The sequence below is a fragment of the Triturus cristatus genome, chromosome 2_1 (genome assembly GCF_964204655.1).
Source record: "Triturus cristatus chromosome 2_1, aTriCri1.1, whole genome shotgun sequence".
Lineage (NCBI taxonomy): Eukaryota > Metazoa > Chordata > Amphibia > Caudata > Salamandridae > Triturus > Triturus cristatus.
In genome coordinates, this window is record NC_140581.1 from 1,072,624,438 (window position 1) to 1,072,639,923 (window position 15,486).

General features: G+C 45.1%; 1 protein-coding gene across 2 annotated transcripts in view; it reads right to left on the reverse strand.

The window, feature by feature from the left end:
• MANBA (mannosidase beta) overlaps nt 1-15,486 on the reverse strand; it is a 243,937-nt gene that overhangs the window by 26,536 nt on the left and 201,915 nt on the right. The gene's annotated exons all lie outside the window — the stretch shown is intronic.

The window sequence follows — 15,486 nt, forward strand, 5'->3', positions numbered from 1 at the left end:
ATGCTGACTACCATAAACACTGAAGCACCCGAAAGGGCTACTTCACATATTGGGTTGGTATCAACATGGATAGCCCAGCTCAGATGTACCCAAGCTCTGAAGAATACTCCATATGTAATCAGAGTGAATGTGAAGGCCTAGTCATGATATACCTCGCAGATCTACGAAGGAGAGCCAGTTAGAACTCCCTCCACTGGGGTTCAGATAAAATACTTGTATGCCCCTAATAAATTCAGCTGCTGCCAGCTGGTAATTGTCCAGACTTGGTCTTGGAGGTGGTAGGCATTCAAATTAAAAGAAGTGCCACTTTTGATGGAACCCAACCACCTAACAGAGTCTAGGATGTCTAGCATTGTGAAATGGAGCTCCTGCACAAGACAACATAACTGGTCCGTCAGAATATTAAAATTAAGAGCTGGTTGTGCAATGGACTAGGCGCCAGGCAGTTTCAATCCTGCAAGTCCATTTAAGGATAAATGGTCTTTCTTAATAAATCTTTTGTATACTGGCTCTTCATTCTAATGGTCAGTGAGTAGAGGGTGATAGGGTGGAGATCCAAACTAGTAAATAATAATTATCTATGGAAAGCATTATTAAACTCAGAGAGGTTCAAGAAACAACAGCGAAGGTGAGCCAATTTACACACAGACTGGTAATGTTGCTGCATCATTGAAACACCTGCAATTTATTCAGGCCTTCAAAAATAAAAAAAACTTACCAGTCTAGTGACTTGAATAATCTACTCAGCCTACCTGTAATACGCTTGACCCATAAACTGCCCTCACATTGTGTGATATTAGGCAAATGTTTTATTTCACAGTCACCTTTCTCTTCATTATGAAATGAGAGCGCCTTCAAATATTTGAGTTCAGCATGTTTGCTGTACAAAAAATTATTTTGTTTGATTTAATAGACTAAACTTTTGCTCCATGTGTAAGAAGAACCTATCCCATGTATATGGTAAACATGACCCCTGACTTGCCTCTTAGTTCGCTAACAGCGTTTTAATTAGGGCATGGAAAGGAATTTTTTTCAGTTCATGTTTAAAAACTCTCACTTTTAATAAATATATTTCTAAAGCATGATGTGGTAGTGCACCTTTACAGACAGCACATTTTCCATTGAAATGGCAATAAGCTTTCCCACTGACATGAAGTTGTATTGATAAAACTACATAGCATACAAACGATGATGTGTAGAACTCTGGTTTCAGCAAGTATTTATCATTTGCACATCACCAAATAAAGTGTTCTGTTTTGAACCTATTAAAATCTTTGCTAACCGCTATGTTTTTTAAATAGTTGCACAGTTCATTTACAAGCTATGTAAATGTTGTGTGTTCGAATAACACTGACATCCAGAGCCTTTTATTTCATACTCCCTTGTCACTTTACAAAATCCTCTAATTTAGCAGTCACAAAGAGAAAAGTAAACACCAATCTATGGGATCAAATAAGCAGCTTTTTGTAAAAAGAAATAAGCTTAAGCTGACATTTGACCTCTGTCTTTGACTGCAGAACAAAGGTGACACGATAAAAACAGAAATGGAGCAGATATTTCAAGGCCTGATGAGGGTCAATAAAGTATTTTAACATTTTCAGACACATACACCTAAGATGGGTGAATATTTAGAGGAATTCATAATTGCTGTTAATAAGAAAAATATTTGAACAAGGGGTGTGGAATTTTATAACATTTTTACATGACCTAGCGAAAGGATGATTCAGAAATATACTTGGTCTGTAAAAGATTCACTTATCCCTCTTGGTGATATGCAGTAATGTGATCAGCTAAAGGGTTTGTGCTGCAGGGGATTGGGCTTGTTTGTCCACTGGACAACATAAACATGAAAACGTGTTGTCCTTGACTTCGAAACAAATGTCCTGGGCCTAAAGTGATAGAAATGTCACTATCCTGCTTTGAAGGTCAAAAGAATGCATTTGTGTATCACCCGAAGTATTTTTTTTACAATAGTGCAAGGGCCTAACAAGTCACTGGATGCTTTCAGGACTGCTCTAAAAGTATTCAGAGCAAACTTTGGCCTTGCAGTTTTTACTTCCAGACTGATAAGAGAACACTAACTTGCCAGATGCAATTCTAAAAACGTGCAGTACCAGTTACTTGCTAAATTCCAAAGACCTGCCAGGAGGATTGAAACATCTTGAAAAGATGTCAATCAATTAAGAGATGTATACCAGAGTACTTCCGAAGACCAGCGTAGATGCTGTATTTCAGAGTAAAAAAACCAAGGAACCACAAGCTTCTAACTTTAACCTTAAAACACCCAAGTCTTCCAAGACTATACTGTCCTGCATACAGAGTACCACATCAACACTGTGTTACAAATGTGGTTCAACTATAAATAAAGCTAATGTAGGTGTTGCCCAGCATCGGGTCAAGTTTGAGGGAAGTGTGGGAAAGTGGGTCACATTTGTAGGGTGTTTTAGGAGGTTGCAAAAAGAGGGAGGTCAGGTATGTAGTAGAAGAAAATGTAAAAGATGAAAAAGACAAAGGTGATGGCACATGCCAAAGAACAGATGAACTGGAAGGGATGAAAACAGATTTGAAAATAAGTGTAGGGCCAGACGTACAAAGCCATTTTGCAATCAAAAACCTTGCTATTCACAAAATCACCGGCTTGTAAGTGTAAAATTACTTTTAGGAATGAATTAAACCCATTTTGAGAGACAGAAAAGCATTTCCAGCTAGCCATATGGGTTTAGCAACCCATACTAAATTGCATTTAGGATGGAGCATCAAAGGGGTGACCCCCTATCAATTGTGTTTCAAAGTGCCTTTTATCAATGGTTTGCACCAAAACTGTAGTGGCAAACCCCTGATTTGTTACAGACACCTCAAAGGAGGAGGTATCTGAATAACCTTGGGACATCGTGGTCCTTTGCGAATGGTACTGAGTGACCTGGGGAGACAGACAACGGAGAACCACAGTCTACTGCTCTAGACGTTTTCCCTCCCATATGGGAAACCTTTTTGTTCTAAAAGCAGCACTGGCTCTTATAAGGAACATGGGCAGATTAAAAAAAAAGTTCCCTTTCGGGAATGCAAATTCGAGAATGGTGGTCTGCTACTCTTTTCAGGCCATCATCTGCACCCAATCACAGTGGGTCACAAATAGCAACCAGCCTAATTAAAATTCATTAGGCAAGTAGTTGTGGGATCCCTGCAACTGGACATTTTGTGATAAAATCTATTAGTACATAGTTTGCATCACAAAATCAGAGACAGGTCAGAAAATGTTGGAGCACAATTTGCAACCCCTTCTGCTAACTGTCTCTAAGAATAGGAGGCCCATAGTTTAGGTAGTGTGACCAACATATTAAGGTGTCTATTGATGGGACAATTACAAAATGATTAGAGATTCTGGGGCCAGGATCACTATCCGATCTGTTTATAACTATGAGCAGAATTGTCAGCACAAATTCTTCAGTATTAGCATGGCGGAATGAAAAGGGAATTACATCGATTTGGGCATGCAATTCCTTCAAAGACAGTGCCATTGACTGAAATGTTTATGCAGAAAAAATAGGCTGAACGTGCTTAGGCAGAAGCACTAAGCTGACTTCAAAATAGCCCTGCGGCTATTAGAAAGAATTTTGAAAATCAAGGGTAAGAGCAAACGACCAAAACCAAGAAAGACAAGATTACTGTGAAAGATAAACTAAGCAGTGTTCCACATAGTGTTAGGGAGAACTGGACACCAAATACAAAGTATGTTAAAACAGATGAACCCATTGATGCAAAGCTGTGGTTGCTACCTACCACTGTGTTTTGCAAAAACAATCAAGAGAATTGGGTTTAAGTGTTGACTTTAGAAACTTTAACAAAGTCATTTGGGTCAAGTGTTGTCCACTTCTAAAGATTGAAGACTTTTTTAGCGGCTGTAGTTCTAGATCATTGTATCTCAACGCTGCATATCATCAGGTCGATCTGGATCCTGACATCTCACTGCTTTTGTCACTCACGGTGGTACCTACCAATTTGGCCCTATGCAATTCGGCCTGACAACTGTGGCATCAGCGTTCCATCATGTCGTCACTGAAAGTTTGAAAGGGATCAAAAAACACTGTTGCTGGGGCGTGGCTACGTGCTAGAGAGAGATGGCAGCGTAGTTGATCGGCTCCTGTGGCCCTGCTCGATTTCCTCGATATTCTGAAGTGTCCATCCGTTCCTTTGTGCGGAGTTGCTCATGAACAGGAACCCCGATCCCAGGCGGACACTCGGAGGGGCCTTGCGCGCCCGATTGCCAGGTGGGCGAGGACTGCCAGACGTGCGGCCTTTGAGAGGCCTGCAGGTCGGGACCTCTCGTGGACACCGGAGCCGCGCCGGTGGGAGAGATCGGGACGCTCACGCGGCGGCTCCTCCATCCGTTTGAAGATCTTGTGCCGGCGGCGAGCGGTGGGTGGCGTGTGCACTTCTGCCTCTGCCAATTCCCTCCCCTCGCCTGATCTTGGATCGGTCCCGTGTTGCCTCTCTCCTTGGCCTCGCCGGGAGTGGCGGCCGCTGCCATCGCCTCTGCCCGCCTCTGCAGCGCTACGCGCCGGCTGTGGCGGACTCTACCGGCAGGCGCTCGGACATCGGTCTGAATTCTTCATCGACCTTCTGCCACTGCCACAGCCTCCTGGGACGCATCGCCTTGACCGCAGTCACCAGCGGGGGGGCCCTGAGGCGGCACAGACGCTGTGGCTCCTGCCGTCCGACAGAAGATTGAGGCAAACGGAGAGCGGTGAGTGGCACGCGCTTTTCCACCTCTACCGATCTAGTACCCTTGTCTGATCTTGTGACAGTCCTGGGTGGTTTCTCTCCTCGGCCTGGCTGGGTGCGGCGGCCGCCATTATCACCTCGGACCTGCCTTGTAGTGCAACGCGCCAGCCCAGGCGGATTCTATTGGCAAGCGCTTGAAAGTCAATCCACATTAAGTATCGGCTTGCTGCCACTGACGCGGCGCATGAATCCCTATGGCGCTTATGACTGACTGATTCACGAGACACTCCATTTTGACTGCAGTCACCAGCGGGAGGGCCGCGCCTGAAGTGTCCACACCACCCTTGAACACTCATCGACTGCCCACTGCAGGTGGACCGGTGCGGACTGTCCTTATTTGCCAGGCAGTACAGAGTGGGACACAATAGAAGCCCGGCGTGGTGTGCATATCCAGAGAGCCCACAAGATGTCCAATACTAAAGGTGCCAAGGCGCCCTCACACCACATACTTGATCGTTTCCAATACCAAAAATCCAACTCCCCTGAAGCTGCACACAAAGACAAGCCAAATGCCGAATCTGGGAACCATCTGCCTGAACACACCCTGAAGGATGTGATGGATGCCATCGCGGGGGTTAGAACCTCTATGGAACAGAGCACCGATGCCATAACAGTGGAGTTACCCTTATCAGAGCAGACCTCTCCAAGATAAGCAACAAAGTCAAACAACTCAAAGTCACCTCATCCAATCTGGTGGAAGATGTCTCATAGCTGCAAAGTGAGCTTCGGGATCTCCAACCCTTCAAGAAACAAGCTGAAGACAAACTAGATGATTTTGAAGGACGCTCTAGGAGAAATAATGTACGCATTATTGGGGTGCAGGAGAAGGCGGAGGGGCAGGCAGTGGACCTCTTCGTGGAGGACCTCATCACGAACCACCTTTGCCCCAAGGGCCTATCTCGGCTATTTGTGGTTGAGAGGGCCCATAGAGTCCCCGGTGGAAGACCAAAGCCAGGGGCTCCTCCGAGACCTATCCTGGCCCGGCTACTAAACTTCAGGGACCGTGATGTCATCCTTAAGAGCGCCAGGGCAGCGCCCCCGCTCAAATATAATAACGCTACGATCTCCTTTTTCCCCAGACTTCACCCAAAATGTTCAGAAGCTCAGGCGTTCCTTCCTCACAGTCAAGAAGCAGCTCTGGGACAGGGGAGTAAAGTACTCGATGCTCTTCCCGGCTCGCCTGCGTGTGGAAGCAAACGGAAAGGCTTGTTTCTTCGACCGCCCTGAGGAGGCGATGGACTGGCTGGAGGGGTGGGGAGATGCGAGAGACCATAACGCTAGGTGAGGACACTGTACTGTTTGACCGCTGGGATACTACTCCAACCTGTAAGATGATTTTCTTGCCCTTTCATCGGATCGAGTGGTGGGAGACTGCCGGGAAGTCAGACCTTGGTGCCGTCATTCCCAACACCCGGACGGGGTGTACTTTCACTGGGGGACATTTGGACATGGGAGTGCTCTGGCGGAGGTCATGATTTAGACTAGCTATCTTGGGGTTGAGCGTGTTGCGGGAGCGATTACTCCCTACAAGTTACCTTTTTTATGGTTTGCAAGTTGGGTGACAGGCGTTCTGCACAGTTGTTGTACTTGGGCAGTTGGGGGCTCAGAATGCAGGGTAGCAGGGAGGGGGGACTTAGGGTAGGGGGGGTAGGAATGTTTCGAAGGGTTGTTCTTTTTTGTCTTATTTGTTTGTTAGTCGAGACTAGGCAGCTGTATATCTTGCACCCAATACACCGGTACTGTAACTACACACATGCTCACAAAACTAAAATTACTTAGCTGGAATGTCAATGGACTCGGAGATAGGCTGAAACGTACACTGGTCCTCCAATACCTTAAACGACACTCCCCGGATGTGGTGCTTCTTCAAGAGACCCACTGAAGGGACTTACTTGCAGGGCCCTCAATCGCTGGGGCTATAAAATGATCGCACACGCTGGCTTTACCACTAGCTCATGGGTGGTGGGTATCCTTCTTAAAAATACGTGCCCCTTTTTAGTACAACATATCCGAACAGACGATGGAGGTAGATATGTTGCTGTTACGGGTAGATGGGAGGGACACGTCCTCAACTTGATCTCTGTTTATGTTCCCCCGGTCTTCAGCACACAACGTTTACGGATCTGGGATTGCTGCTCCTGGGCCTCCCGAAGGGTCTCCCCTTAATTTTCGGGGATTTCAACGCAGTAGTTTCGGGCTCCCTGGACAGGCACCCCCGAGGGACTTGACTTCCTCACACCGCTGGCTTCCTGACTTTCTTGACTCCCTGGGGCTGACAGACACATGGAGGGCACTCCATCCCACCACTATACAGAACACCTTTTTCTCAGGTGCCCACAGGAGCTTCTTTCGCATTGACTACGTGCTCACCACTGCCACGCAAACAACGTATATCCGGGAGGTCAAACATTTGGCCTGGGGTATCTCGGACCATTCCCCCTGTGGGTACAGATGGGGTGGGGGGACCTACAGACTGGGGGTATTGCGCCTATAAACCCATGGTATCTGCGGAACCCACAAGTCAGGAAAGAACTCTTGAAATCTATCCAGCTTTATTTTCAGGAAAACCAGGGCTCCGTTGATTTCCCCAGATACTATGGGAGGCTTTTAAATCAGTTGTACGGGGCAACGCCATATCTCTTATAGCCGGTACTAAGAAAGAGAAGCATAGGGAATTGGAAAAAATAGAATCTGACATATTGGACCTGGAGAGACTTTCTGACAGGATTCCATACCCAGAAACATTGCACCTCTTACACCTCATAAGGGTAGAATATAAACACCTGGCGACAGATAAAGCCAAGGAATGGGGTACGCAAAGAGAGGGTAGGATATACGAGTGGGGAGACAAGGCTGGCAAACTGATCGCGTGGCTCGAAAAGATGGAAAAAGCCAGCCGACTAGTTTCCGAATTGACGGGGAAGGGAGGTAGCATAATTAGGGACCCAATAGTAATAGCAGAAATGTTTGCAGAGCACTTTAATACAATCTACGGCTCCACGTCAACCATGAGGGAGGATGACTCTAGAGACGTCCTGCGAGATATCTAATTGCCTACGCTCTCCCCTGATGACCGACTATACTTAGACAGCCCTATAACGACTGCGGAGATAGCGCAGGCCATCCAGAGTCTTAAGTCAGGGAAAGCCACAGGTCCCAATGGGACTACAAACTGTGCCCAGACTTGCTCTCCCCCCATTTGAAGGCTATGTATGATGACAGCAGACTAGTAGGCACTCTCCCACCGGACCAACGTCTGGCTTCGCTGGTAGTCATCCATAAGGAAGGCAAACCTAGAGATCTCTGTTCTGCTTATAGACCCATCTCCCTTCTCAACTTGGAACCCAAAATCCTCGCCAAGTTGCTGGCAACTAGATTAATCAAGGTCATAAATGACTTGGTGCACGCTGATCAGTCGGGTTTTATGTCCCAGCGTAATACAGCCCTTAACTTGCGGCGTGTACATAGCGTGTTGGGTAGAATTGACACGATACAGGAAGATGCCATCGTACTTTCTCTGGATGCCTCGATGGCATTCGACACCGTAGAATGGCCATATCTCATGGCGGTGCTTGAAAAGCTGGGTTTCGCCCCCCTTTTTATCTCCTGGGTAAGACTCTTATATGCTGCACCACAGGCGCAGGCAGTAGTGAACAACAAACGTTCGGTGGCCTTTACACTTAGCTGGGGCACTCGCCAAGGGTGTCCCCTGTCACCATTATTATTTGCACTGTCCCTTTAGCCCTTGGAGGCCTGCATCCGACAGGATCCCGTCATTTGCGGCCTGCGGTGGTCTGCGGACTGGGAAGATCGCATATCCTTATATGCAGATGACATACGCCTTTTTGTTTAGCTTCCCCCCCATAGATCACTCAGGAGCATCCTTGACATCTTTGCGGTATTTGGGCGTTACTCCGGGTTCTCGATTAATTGGGACAAATCCATACTTTATGTGCTCAGGGGTCTCCCACCTCGTTTATTCGATGATTGCCCCATTCAGATAGCGCAGGGTGATTTTCGGTACCTGGGAATATTTGTTACCCCTTACCCTAAGTTGCATTTTGAGAGGAATTTGCGCCCACCCCTACAGCAGCTGCAGAGAGACATCGTTAATTGGAAGATGCTCCCTCTTTCGCTCCTGGGGCAGGCAGTATTATTTAAAATGATGGCCCTGCCCCGCTTCCTGTATGTCGTGCAAAACGCGCCTAACCCGGTGCCAGCCAGTTACTTTAGGGAAATCGAGAGTCTCCAAAGGGAATTGATCTGGAACGGGAGGCCCTGTATAGCGCACAAGACACTGGTCCTCAACTGGTTCGATGGAGGCATTAGCCTCCCAGACATAAAGAAATATTATTGGGCTTCTCAGCTGGTGGCCATCAACCAAGCCACCTATCGCGACCCCTTCGATCCTGGATACACCATGGATAGATGGCTGCTGCCAGGTGGAACCTTTGGCGTTGCCCTTTACTCTCCCCGGGAAAATCTCTCGCTCACTGGCCCTACCAAAACATGTCATACGGATTTGGCATGACGTCAATAAAAGCATGGGTTGGAACTGTAGGCGAACGCTCGCCACCCCATTGTGGGATTCGGCACAACTCGGCCAGCTGAGGACCTCCAAGGTGTTCGATAGATGGAATCTAATTGGCATCTCGCGAATAGATGATCTCTGGTCCAAGGGGGACGTGGTGCCGTTTTCAACATTACAACGCTTTGAAATGGCGGACACTGAGTTTTTTCGCTACCTTCAGATTCGTCACGCCCTATACTCGGCTATACCGAAGGGCACCTCACTCCCAGACTCCTCCCCGCTAGAGGATAGACTCCTGGATGGCTACTTGCCAGAAAGGGCAGTCTCCCTTACCTACAAGAAGCTCCTCCACAATACCCCTGATCCTCTCAAAACACTTAAGGGGAAATGGGTGGCAAACAGTCTTGAAATGGAAAAAAGACGAATGGCGGAAGGCAATGGCGTCACCCTGGAAGGTGGGTTTATCCGCTTCACTACGGCTAGTTCAACTGAAGATCCTCCATAGGACCTACGTCACCGGACCACACCTGATGCATATGGGATGGGGGGTAAGGGCGAGTGCCGTAGGGGTTGTGGACAGGTAGGCACATTTATGCACATCCTCTGGGACTGTGACCGTATTCAGTGGTTTTGGCAAGCGATACACCGAACCTTTAGGTCTGTCCCACACAAACATATACACCCTGAGGCGAAGCGCTGTACCCTTAACATTTGGGAGCCAACTGACCTCACCACCTCCGAGAGGACCTGGGTAACTCTGGGTCTCTCGGCTGCAAAAAGGGTTATTGCGCAACACTGGGGAGCTGACACACCACCCACATTGATTCATTGGAAGCAAAACATGGACTGGTGCATGTTTCGTGAAAAAACTGTATATGTTGCAAGGGGTTGTCCAAAAAAGCCGTCTGCAATTTGTGGTGCATGGAACTCATACAGAGGTGATATTTGCGAAGCCCCATTGGTACCTACTGATGATCAAGACCTATCCTTTTGAGTTCCAGCATGAGGTTTATATTGTGTGTTGTCCTCGACGATCTCCGCTATGTGTATTATTGATTTATACTGTATTTCTTATTCTCTTATCAATGCTGCTGTCTCTTTATATTTTCAATAAAAAGAGTTATTAAAAAAACACAAAAAAAACACTGTTGCACTTCAAGACGACATCTTGGTTTTTACCAGTGCTTTGCAACAACATGATAGTACAGTGGAGAATCTGCTTGACGTGTTCTGTGAACAAGCTGTGAATTTGAAAAAGGACACGTGTATTTTTAGAACTGATGAGATTGAGAACGTGGCTCAATTCTATCCGGATGTGGGGTTCGACCAGAACAAAGCTTGAAATAATGCATTGCGAATGTACCAGCACCCAGAAATAAAGATTAGTTATTTTCCTCTCTGGGCATGTGTGAATATTCAAAACTCATTAAGTGTTCGCAGGTTTGGCTAAAGGTTTTATACATCTCTTAAAGAAAAATATCCCTTATATGCAAGATCTTAAGTGTAGCAAAGCCATTTGTAAAGTAAAAAAAAAATGATCTCAGAAGCTCCATTTGTACAATCCTTTTAGAGAGGTTTAAAACATATTGCTGCTATTTGTAATCAAGTTTGATGATCGACTACTGACTAATATTTTGTCAGGGAACAAAATAAATACAAACACTGTGCAGTTATCTACGTTGGTCACAAAACTCCCGAAACTCATTTCAGAATGGAGAACTTTCCCTGTGGTAGAAATGTTGGGAGCAGGTGGTCAACACCAAGAAGTGCAGTACTGAGGAGTTAGAAGTCAATGCCATACTGTGGAGAAGTAAGGATGAGTGAAAAGAGGGCACGGCAAAAGATGAAGTAATGCAGGAAGTTTTGGATTATTTTATCTTTGGATGGCTCAGGGAAAAGGAGTTGAAATATGAAGTTTAACTGTTTTGGACGGTTGCTCATTAACTGCTGAAAGAAAAGGGGTTACTTCTGTTTGGTGATGAGTTAGTCCCTCCCACAGGAATAAGAGAAAAAAATTAGAGGCATCGCAGAAGGGTCAAATGGATGTTTTAGTAAAATACGTCTGAAGAAGGAGGAGAAATTTTAGTGGCCTCATTTCAATGGTGATGTTCTTACACAGCCGCTCACAAAGGATAAAAATAAAAAACTTTACCTCCGACCTACACCATGTCAACAGGGGCGTCCCCCAAGGTTCAGTGCTCTCACCTCAACTGTTCAACATATACATGGAACCCCTCACTACCCTACTCAAAAAGGCTAACATCCCTTTCCACCTCTATGCAGATGACACCCAAATCTATCTTGAAACCTCCTCCATCGAGGACATCCACAGACTAAATGCCACTCTAAAAGAAATCCAACATTGACTGTCGAGTAACCACTTAAAACTCAACCAAAACAAAACCGAAATACTCCTCATCTCCAACAAAGAGGAGAACCCACATATTTCAGAATGGCTAAAAGCTTTGGATGCTCTTAACGGCAATCACACTCTGACCTGCTCCATTAAATCATTAGGAATTACCCTAGACTCAAAACTCGACATGGCCAAACACATCAAGAGCTCCGCAAAGAGTGCCTTCGTCAACCTGAAGTTACTTAACAAAATAAAACCATTCATCCTAACCAACGACCTCAAACAAGCCACCCATTCACTGGTACTATCCAGACTCGACTTTGGGAATGCCACCCTCACTGGTACAGCAAAATCGCACCTAGCCCCCTCAAAACTACTCTCAACGCAGCAGCTAGAATGGTCACTGGAATCAGGAAATACGATCACATCTCACCAGCACTCAGAGAACTAAAATGGCTCAACATTGAACTGCGTGCCAGATACAGAACTGCCTACCTCACACATAAAGCCCTGCAAACAGGAAAACCTGAGTATTTGGCTGCAAAACTCAAGAGGGCTGGTCAGACAAGGAACCTCAGGAGCTCCAGTACCCTACTATTCATCCCCATGAAAACACAAAAACAAAAAACTACTGCACGGTCCTTCGCAGGTAATGCACCCAAAATCTGGAATGCCAATCCAGCCGATATCAGGGCTATCCCGTCCTTCACAAAATTAAAAAAACTACTTAAAAATCCTTTTCCTCAACCGCTCCCTCCCAAATGGCTAGCCACCATCAATATGCTATTCCCTGCTTGTCGTCTCTTCCTGACATTGTAGCTCTAAGACTTTCCTCCTCCCTGCTGTTCGACCCCCAACTGCTCCTCCCCCCCCTTAATTGGTTTAACCCCAAGACAACATGCACTCTATGAGGTTATCTCAGGACTCACGGACTACCTCAATGCTGCTCAGCACACTTGGATTTCCGAACCTATTATGTTGAACCCTGCTTTATTGTATCAACCCCAAGACAACGTGCACACGAAGAGGTTATCTCAGGACTCACGTACTACCTCAATGCTGCTCAGCACACTTGGACTGCCAAACTTATATGTAGAATACTGCTTATTGTATGGATCTTACTCAAAAACTGTTGTGAAGCGCTCCAATACCCTCGGGTCAGGCTAGCGCTATATAAAACTCCTTAAATAAAATAAATAAATAAAAAGAAAGATATAGATTGTAGTCAGTGTGCTGTGAGTGACAAACAGTTGGCTACTAAGTCCCCACCACCAAAAACACCCATTGATTGCCCTGAAAGAGTTTGGCAGAAAACTGGCCAGATTTCTTAGGTCCTTTCCATAATCTGCTGGCACATGTGCGCTACATGATCGTGTTACTAGACCATTTATGTGTAGATGTCAAGTTTGTAAGAAAACTCACCACAGGAGGAGTGATAACATTTTTACGTGTTTTTTTTTTTTTTTAAGAAAGAAGGGGTACCTAGTATGATTCTTATGGACAATGGAGTCCATTTTTTTTGTTATGGTGAGGTTCTGAACAGATGTGGAATTGCATAATTAAGAATTTCTTTGTATAGCCCACATGGTCAGAGCATGATCAAGAGATTTAATCAGGTGTTGGACAAGTATATGCAAAGGGCTCATAAGAGCAGAAAATATGCAGAAGAAGCTGTGCGCAGGATATTGTGATGCTACAGGACAACTTCCAATGTCCCTAATGGGAGGACTGACTCCTTTTGAGTTGATGCAGGTAGGAAGGTGTGCTAAGCATTGTATCCATGTTGGATGGCGTCTTTCATTAAAGAAAAGAAGCCTGTAGATAAGTTAAGAAGAGGTGTCAAAGCAAGAGCAGTCATTAAGCCCCTCATTACGAGAGGCCCAGAAAATTAGCTAAATTTTCAACACCCATGGAGTTAGCGATACTGGCGGTATCTGTAACTCTGGGTGTGGGGTAAGCTTGGCCTTTTGTTAGTTGGAGCATGAGGGTCCACTAAGAAAAGAAGAGTTAGTAAGAACCTGTAGTGTCTTGCATTTCTGCTTAGCCAGTCTAGTTATCCTGTGGAATGTTATCATTCATGTGATGTCTTGGAATGTTGGGATACTGGACTCTAGGAGTCAGTTGAGAGCTGGGCTGAGCAAGCTAAAACATCTGCGTGAAAGTCTGGAGTTAGTGGTTTTCGCATGATTCCGAGCCTGCGTGAATGCAGGCTCAGAATTAGGGTTCTGTAGTGATGGTGTATGAATCAGGAAACCTGTAACTTTGAACGTATTGTTTAATTCTCTTTTGTCCTTGAAAGGGAAGATGTTGTGTCCTTTTTCCTTCATCCTTGTTTTACTTCTCTTATCTTTGCTATGTTTTTCGTATTGTGCATCACATCCTTTTCACATTTTGTAATTATTCACCTCATGTAATTAGTGTTCTCTTCCCTTCTTATTCTTGCTGTACTCGTTTATTGCTCTTCCTATTCATTTCATTCTATTCTATGTATTTATTGTTGTCTTCCCATTTTATTCTTGGTGTTCCTGCTTTGTAGTTTTTCTTCATGTTCCTTCCTCATCTTCCATTCTATGTTTCTATTGTTATGGTTATACTTTGCATTTTTGATGCCTTTATAAAGGGGAAGATGTGTAGTGTCTTGCATTTCTGCTTAGCTAGTCTAGTTATCCTGTGGAATGTTATCATTCATGTGATGTCTTGGAATGTTGGGATACTGGACTCTAGGAGTCAGTTGAGAGCTGGACTGAGCACGTAACATACTGATCCTGGTGGGGTCTCTGCATAAGCTTCCATCTTCTACTTTGAATAAACTTCTAAATATACTACCTCGTCTGATTTCCTGATTCATACACCATCACCACAGAACCCTAATTCTGAGCCTGCATTCATGCAGGCTCGAAAGCATGCAAAAATCACTAACTCCAGACTTTCACGCAGATGTTTTAGCAATTAAAATCCCTGGGTGCAAGTGAAAAACTTTTAATTTTGAAGGGGGCAGTAACTCCTGGCACCATCAGAATTAGGAGGCCACTCTTAATGAAGGCCTAAGTACAAGAAAAGGGAAAAGATCAAGTGCACAGAAAACAAACACTTAGGGCCACATGCATCAACAAGAAAACTGCTCGCAAACAGGCAGATTAGCAGAATCTGCCCCTTTGCGACCGGTATTTTTGCATTTGGGATGCATCATCCCAAATGCAAAAATCGCTATTTAAGGAATCTCTAAATAGCGATTCCTTAAATTGCGATTGCATTTAAGGAATCCCAAATTGAGATTCCTTAAATGCAATGCATGAAAGTTTAAAAATTAGCGATTTCGCTAATAGGGGGAGCAAATTACCATGAAGTTGAACTTTATGGTAATTTGCAAAAACTTTGAAAAATGCACTAAAGTGCATTTTTCAAAGTTCCATTTTACACACACACATGCCCTTGGGGCATGTGTGTGTGCAAGATGTATTCATATGCAGATTTCAGGGGTGCAACAGGGTGTCCTTTTTGACGCCCTGGCACCCTTGAAATAGCATGAGCAATTTGTGATTCTCTAATTGAGATTAGCAAATTGAGAAAGTCCTCCCATTCATTCCTATGGGCCTCTAGACCCATAGGAATCAATGGGGAGGTATTCCTTAATTGCGACTCGCAATTTGCGAGTAGCAATTAAGGAATGTTTAGAAATCGCTATTTTGTAAGCGATTTCTACATGCATAGCCTTTTGCTATTCCTTATTAGCGAATCCTTATTTTTCGCTATTAAGGAATCGCAAATGGCATTGTTGATGCATGTGCCAGTTAGTGTGTCCTGTGGGCAACTGAGT